Below are 7,655 nucleotides of genomic sequence, written 5' to 3'. Positions count from 1 at the left end.
TGCTTGCTAGAGTTCCAATCATAAGTGCATATGATCCAAGAAGAGAAAGTATGTTAGCTTATGCCTCTCCCTCATATGAAATTGCAATGACGACTACCGGTCTTGTTAACAATTGCCTAGGATAATTCCGCACACCGACCCATCATTATTCCACACTCGCTATTTATAATATTTAGTAATATATTCTAACTTTATGATAACAACACCTATTTTTATGGTTTAGCTCTCCGATATCATGCAAAGTTATCCTCTTCATACCCACAACATAGTTTTATTTCTCGTTTCTAGTTGGAAGCAAACATTCGGTGTACGTAGAGTTGTATCAGTGGCAGATAGGACTTGAGAGAATATTGATCTTACCTTTAGCTCCTTGTGGGTTCGACTCTCCATACTTATCACTTCCACCTTTGGGAATTGCTACGATGATTCCCTGCATTGGGGATTATCACCCCCGGGGAAAGATATGGGCTTGATGGGCCATAGGAGGGAGGCTAACCAGCCCACAAGGGGCTGGTGCGCCCCCCACAAGGGAGGAGGCCGAATTGGACTTGGGAAGGGGGCGCCACCCCCTTTCCTTCTCCTACTCCCTTTCCTTCCCCTTTTCCCCCTCCGGTAGAAGGAAAAAAGGGTGGGGCCGAATCCTACTAGGACTGGAGTCCTAGTAGGATTCCCCTCTCCCCGGCGCGCCCCTTGTTGGCCGGCCTCCTCCTCCCCTCCTTTATATACGGGGGCAGGGGGCACGCCAAAGGCACAACAGACAATCTCTTAGCCGTGTGCGGTGCCCCCTCCACAGTTCAACACCTCGGTCATATCATCGTAGTGCTTAGGTGAAGCCCTGCGCCGGTAACTTCATCATCACCGTCACCACGCCGTCATGCTAACGAAACTCTCCCTCGGCCTCAACTGGATCAAGAGTTCGAGGGACGTCACAGAGCTGAACGTGTGCAGATCGCGGAGGTGCCGTGTGTTCGGTACTTGGATCGGTTGGATCGCGAAGACGTTCGACTACATCAACCGCGTTACTAAATGCTTCCCCTTTCGGTCTACGAGGGTATGTAGACACACTCTCCCCGCTCGTTGCTATGCTTCTCCTAGATAGATCTTGCATGATCGTAGGCAATTTTTTTGAAATACTACGTTCCCCAACAGTGGCATCCGAGCCAGGTCTATGCGTAGATGTTATATGCACGAGTAGAACACAAAGAGTTGTGGGCGATAATAGTCATACTGCTTACCAGCATGTCATACTTTGATTCGGCGGTATTGTTGGATGAAGCGGCCCAGACCGACATTACATGACCGCGTTCATGAGACTGGTTCTACCGCCGTGCTTCGCACACAGGTGGCTAGTGGGTGTCTGTTTCTCCAACATTAGTTGAATCAAGTGTGACTACGCCCAGTCCTTGTTGAAGGTTAAAATAGCACACTTGATAAGAAATCGTTGTGCTTTTGATGCGTAGGTAAGAAAGGTTCTTGCTAAGCCCGTAGCAGCCACGTAAAACTTGCAACAACAAAGTAGAGGACATCTAACTTGTTTTTGCAGGGCTTGCTGTGATGTGATATGGTCAATACGTGATAATATATAATTTGTTGTATGAGATGATCATGTTTTGTAACAGTTATCGGCAACTGGAAGGAGCCATATGGTTGTCGCTTTATTGTATGAAATGCAATCGCCATGTAATTGCTTTACTTTATCACTAAACGGTAGCGATAGTCATAGAAGCAATAGTTGGCGAGACGACGACGATGCTTCGATGGAGATCAAGGTGTCAAGTCGGCGAGGATGGTGATCATGACGGTGCTTTGGAGATGGAGATCAAAGGCACAAGATGATGATGGCCATATCATATCACTTATTTTGATTGCATGTGATGTTTATCTTTTATGCATCTTATTTTTCTTAGTACGGCGGTAGCATTATAAGATGATCTCTCACTAAAATTTCAAGGTATAAGTGTTCTCCCTGAGTATGCACCGTTCCGACAGTTCTTCGTGCTGAGACACCACGTGATGATCGGGTGTGATAAGCTCTCTACGTTCACATACAACGGGTGCAAGCCAGTTTTGCACACGCAGAATACTCGGGTTAAACTTGACGAGCCTAGCATATGCAGATATGACCTCGGAACACTGAGACCGAAAGGTCGAGCGTGAATCATATAGTAGATATGATCAACATAGTGATGTTCACCATTGAAAACTACTCCATCTCACGTGATGATCGGACATGGTTTAGTTGATATGGATCATGTGATCATTTAGATGACTAGAGGGATGTCTAACTAAGTGGGAATTCTTAAGTAATATGATTAAATTGAACTTTAATTTATCATGAACTTAGTCCTGATAGTATTTGCATAACTATGTTGTAGATCAATAGCTCGCGATGTAGCTCCCTGTTTATTTTTGATATGTTCCTAGAAAGTAAGTTGAAAGATGATAGTAGCAATGATGCGGACTTGGTCCGTGATCAGAGGATTATCCTCATTGCTGCACAGAAGAATTATGTCCTTGATGCACCGCTAGGTGACAGACCTATTGCAGGAGCAGATACAGATGTTATGAATGTTTGACAAAGCTCGGTATGATGACTACTTGATAGTTTAGTGCACCATGATTTACGGCTTAGAACCGGGATTTCAAAAATGTTTTGAAACACCACGGAGTATATGAGATGTTCCAAGAGCTGGAATTGGTATTTCAGACTCATGCCCGAGTCGAGAGGTATGAGACCTATGACAAAGTACTTAGCCTACAAGATGGAGGAGAATAGCTCAACTAGTGAGCATGTGCTCAGAATGTCTGAGTACTACAATCGCTTGAATCAAGTGGGAGTTAATATTCCAGATAAGATAGTGATTGACAGAGTTCTCTAGTCACTATCACCAAGTTACTAGAACTCCGTGGTGAACTATAATATGCAAGGGATAACGGAAACGGTTCCCAAGCTCTTCGCAATGCTGAAATCGGCGAAGGTAGAAATCAAGAAAAAAGCATCAAGTGTTGATGGTTGACAAGACTGCTAGTTTCAAGTAAAAGGAAAGAAAGGGAACTTCAAGAAAGAATGGCAAGCAAGTTGCCACTCCCATGAAGAAGCCCAAAGCTAGACCCAAGCCTGAAACTGAGTGCTTCTACTGCAAAGGAAATGGTCACTAGAAGTGGAACTGCCCTAGATACTTGGCGGATAAGAAGGATGGCAAAGTGAAGAAAGGTATATTGGATATACATGTTATTGATGTGTACTTTACTAGTGTTTATAGCAACCCCTCGGTATTTGATACTGGTTCAGTTGCTAAGAGTAGTAACTCGAAACGCGAGTTGCAAAATAAAAAGAAACTAGTTAAGGGCGAGGTGATGATGTGTGTTGGAAGTGATTCCAAGGTTTATAAGATCACCATCGCACACTCCCTTTACCTTCGGGATTAGTGTTGAACCTAAAATAAATGTTATTTGGTGTTTGCGTTGAGCATGAATATGATTGGATCATGTTTATTGCAATATGGTTATCCATTTAAGTCAAAGAATAATTGTTGTTCTATTTACATGAATAAAACCTTCTATGGTCATACACTCAATATAAATGGTTTATTGAATCTCGATCGTAGTGATACACATATTCATAAATATTGAAGCCAAAAGATGCAAAATTAATAATGATAGTGCAACTTATTTGTGGCACTGCCGTTTAGGTCATATTGGTGTAAAGCACATGAAGAAACTCCATGCTGATGGGCTTTCGGAATCACTTGATTATGAATCACTTGATGCTTGCGAACCATGCCTCATGGGCAAGATGACTAAGACTCCGTTCTCTGGAACAATGGAGCAAGCAACTGACTTATTGGAAATAATACATACTGATGTATGCGGTCCGATGAGTGTTGAGGCTCGCGGCGGGTATCGTTATTTTCTGACCTTCACAGATGATTTGAGCAGATATGGGTATATCTACTTGATGAAACATAAGTCTGAAACATTTGAAAAGTTCAAAGAATTTCAGAGTGAAGTGGAAAATCATCGTAACAAGAAAATAAAGTTTCTACGATCTGATCGTGGAGGTGAATATTTGAGTTATGAGTTTGGTATTCATTTGAAACAATGTGGAATAGTTTCGCAACTCACGCCACCTGGAACACCCCAGCGAAATGGTGTGTCCGAATGTCGTAACCGTACTTTATTAGATATGGTGCGATATATGATGTCTCTTACCGATTTACCACTATCGTTTTGGGGTTATGCATTAGAGACAACTGCATTCACGTTAATAGGGCACCATCTAAATCCGTTGAGACAACACCATATGAACTGTGGTTTGGCAAGAAACCTAAGCTGTCGTTTCTTAAAGTTTGGGGCGGCGATGCTTATGTGAAAAAGTTTCAACCTGATAAGCTCGAGCCCAAATCGGAGAAATGTGTCTTCATCGGATACCCAAAGGAAACCTGTTGGGTACACCTTCTATCACAGATCCGAAGGCAAGATATTCGTTGCTAAAAATGGATACTTTCTAGAGAAGGAGTTTCTCTCGAAAGAAGTGAGTGGGAGGAAAGTAGAACTTGAAGAAGTAATTGTACCTTCTCCCGAATTGGAAAGTAGTTCAACACAGAAATCAGTTCCAGTGATTCCTACACCAATTAGTGAGGAAGCTAATGATGATAATCATGAAACTTCAGATCAAGTTACTACCGAACCTCGTAGGTCAACCAGAGTACGGTCCGCACCAGAGTGGTATGGTAATCCTGTTCTGGAAGTCATGTTACTAGACCATGACGAACCTACGAACTATGAGGAAGCGATGACGAGCCCAGATTCCGCAAAATGGCTTGAGGCCATGAAATCTGAGATAGGATCCATATATGAGAACAAAGTGTGGACTTTGGTGGACTTGCCCGATGAGCGGCAAGCCATTAAGAATAAATGGATCTTCAAGAGGAAGACGGACGCTGATAGTAGTGATACTATCTACAAAGCTCGAATTGTCGAAAAAGGTTTTTGACAAGTTTAAGGTGTTGACTACGATGAGATTTTCTCACTTGTATCGATGCTTAAAAGTCTGTCCGAATCATGTTAGCAATTGCCGCATTTTATGAAATTTGGCAAATGGATGTCAAACCTGCATTCCTTAATGGATTTCTTAAAGAAGAGTTGTATATGATGCAACCAGAAGGTTTTGTCGATCCTAAAGGTCCTAACAAAGTGTGCAAAGCTCCAGCGATCCATCTATGGACTGGTGCAAGCATCTCGGAGTTGGAATATACGCTTTGATGAGTTGATCAAAGCATATAGTTTTATACAGACTTGCGGTGAAGCCTGTATTTACAAGAAAGTGAGTGGGAGCACTACATCCTTTCTGATAAGTATATGTGAATGACATATTATCGATCGGAAATGATGTAGAATTTTCTGGAAAGCATAAAGGAGTGTTTGAAAGGAGTTTTTCAAAGAAAGACCTCGGTGAACCTGCTTACATATTAAGCATCAAGATCTATAGAGATAGATCAATACGCTTGATAAATATTTTCAATGAGTACATACCTTGACAAATTTTTGAAGTAGTTCAAAATGGAACAGTCAAAGAAAGAGTTCTTTCCTGTGTTGCAAGGTGTGAAGTTGAGTAAGACTCAAAGCCCGACCACGGCAGAAGATAGAGAGAGAATGAAAGTCATTCCCTATGCCTCAACCATAGGTTCTATAAAGTATGCTATGCTGTGTACCAAACCTATTGTGTACCTCACCATGAGTTTGGCAAGAGGGTACAATAGTGATCCAGGAGTGGATCACTGGACAACGGTCAAAATTATCCTAAGTGGAATAAGGACATGTTTCTCGGTTATGGAAGTGACAAAAAGGTTCGTCGTAAAGGGTTACGTCGATGCAAGCTTTGACACTGATCCAGATGACTCTAGGTCTCAATCTGGATACATATTGAAAGTGGGAGCAATTAGATAGAGTAGCTCCATGCAGATCATTGTAGACATAGAAATTTGCAAAATACATACGGATCTGAAAGTGGCAGACCTGTTGACTAAACCTCTCTCACAAGCAAAACATGATCACACCTTAGTACTCTTTGAGTGTTAATCACATGGCGATGTGAACTAGATTATTGACTCTAGTAAATCCTTTGGGTATTGGTCACATGGCGATGTGAACTATAGAGTGTTAAATCACATGACGATGTGAACTATTGGTGTTAAATCACATGGCGATGTGAACTAGATTATTGACTCTAGTGCAAGTGGGAGACTGAAGGAAATATGCCCTAGAGGCAATAATAAAGTTGTTATTTATATTTCCTTATATCATGATAAATGCTTATTATTCATGCTAGAATTGTATTAACCGGAAACTTAATACATGTGTGAATACATAGACAAAACATAGTGTCCCTAGTATGCCTCTACTTGACTAGCTCGTTAATCAAAGATGGTTAAGTCTCCTAGCCATAGACATGTGTTGTCATTTGATGAACGGGATCACATCATTAGAGAATGATGTGATGGACAAGACCCATCCGTTAGCTTAGCACTATGATCGTTTAGTTTATTGCTATTGCTTTCTTCATGACTTATACATGTTCCTCTGACTATGAGATTATGCAACTCCCGAATACCGGAGGAACACTTAGTGTGCTATCAAACGTCACAACGTAACTGGGTGATTATAAAGATGCTCTACAGGTGTCTCCGATGGTGTTTGTTGAGTTGGCATAGATCGAGATTAGGATTTGTCACTCCGAGTATCGGAGAGGTATCTCTGGGCCCTCTCGGTAATGATCATCACTATAAGCCTTGCAAGCAATGTGACTAATGAGTTAGTTGCGGGATGATGCATTACGGAACGAGTAAAGAGACTTGCCGGTAACGAGATTGAACTAGGTATGATGATACCGATGATCGAATCTCGGGCAAGTAACATACCGATGACAAAGGGAACAACGCATGTTGTTATGCGGTTTGACCGATAAAGATCTTCGTAGAATATGTAGGAGCCAATATGAGCATCCAGGTTCCGCTATTGGTTATTGAGCGAAGATGTGTCTCGGTCATGTCTACATAGTTCTCAAACCCGTAGGGTCCGCACGCTTAACGTTCGATGATGATTTGTATTATGAGTTATGTGATTTGATGTACCGAAGTTTGTTCGGAGTCCCGGATGAGATCACAGACATGAAGAGGAGTCTCGAAATGGTCGAGAGGTAAAGATTCATATATTGAAAGGTTGCATTCGGACATCGGAATGGTTCCGAGTGATTCGGGCATTTTTCCGGAGTACCGGGAGGTTACCGGAACCCCCCGGGGAAAGATATGGGCCTTATGGGCCATAGGAGGGAGGCTAACCAGCCCACAAAGGGCTGGTGCGCCCCCCACAAGGGAGGAGGCCGAATTGGACTTGGGAAGGGGCGCCACCCCCCTTTCCTTCTCCTACTCCCTCCCCTTTCCCTTTTCCCCCTCCGGTAGAAGGAAAAAAGGGTGGGGCCGAATCCCACTAGGACTGGAGTCCTAGTAGGATTCCCCTCTCCCCGGCGTGCCCCTTGTTGGACGGCCTCCTCCTCCCCTCCTTTATATACGGGGGCAGGGGGGCACCCCAAAGGCACAACAGACAATCTCTTAGCCGTGTGCGGTGCTCCCCCTCCACAGTTCAACACCTCAGTC

This window comes from Triticum aestivum, chromosome 6D, assembly GCF_018294505.1.
Source record: "Triticum aestivum cultivar Chinese Spring chromosome 6D, IWGSC CS RefSeq v2.1, whole genome shotgun sequence".
Classification (NCBI taxonomy): Eukaryota; Viridiplantae; Streptophyta; class Magnoliopsida; order Poales; family Poaceae; genus Triticum; species Triticum aestivum.
The sequence above is the reverse complement of the archived record's forward strand: the minus strand, read 5'-3'. Positions refer to the sequence as shown.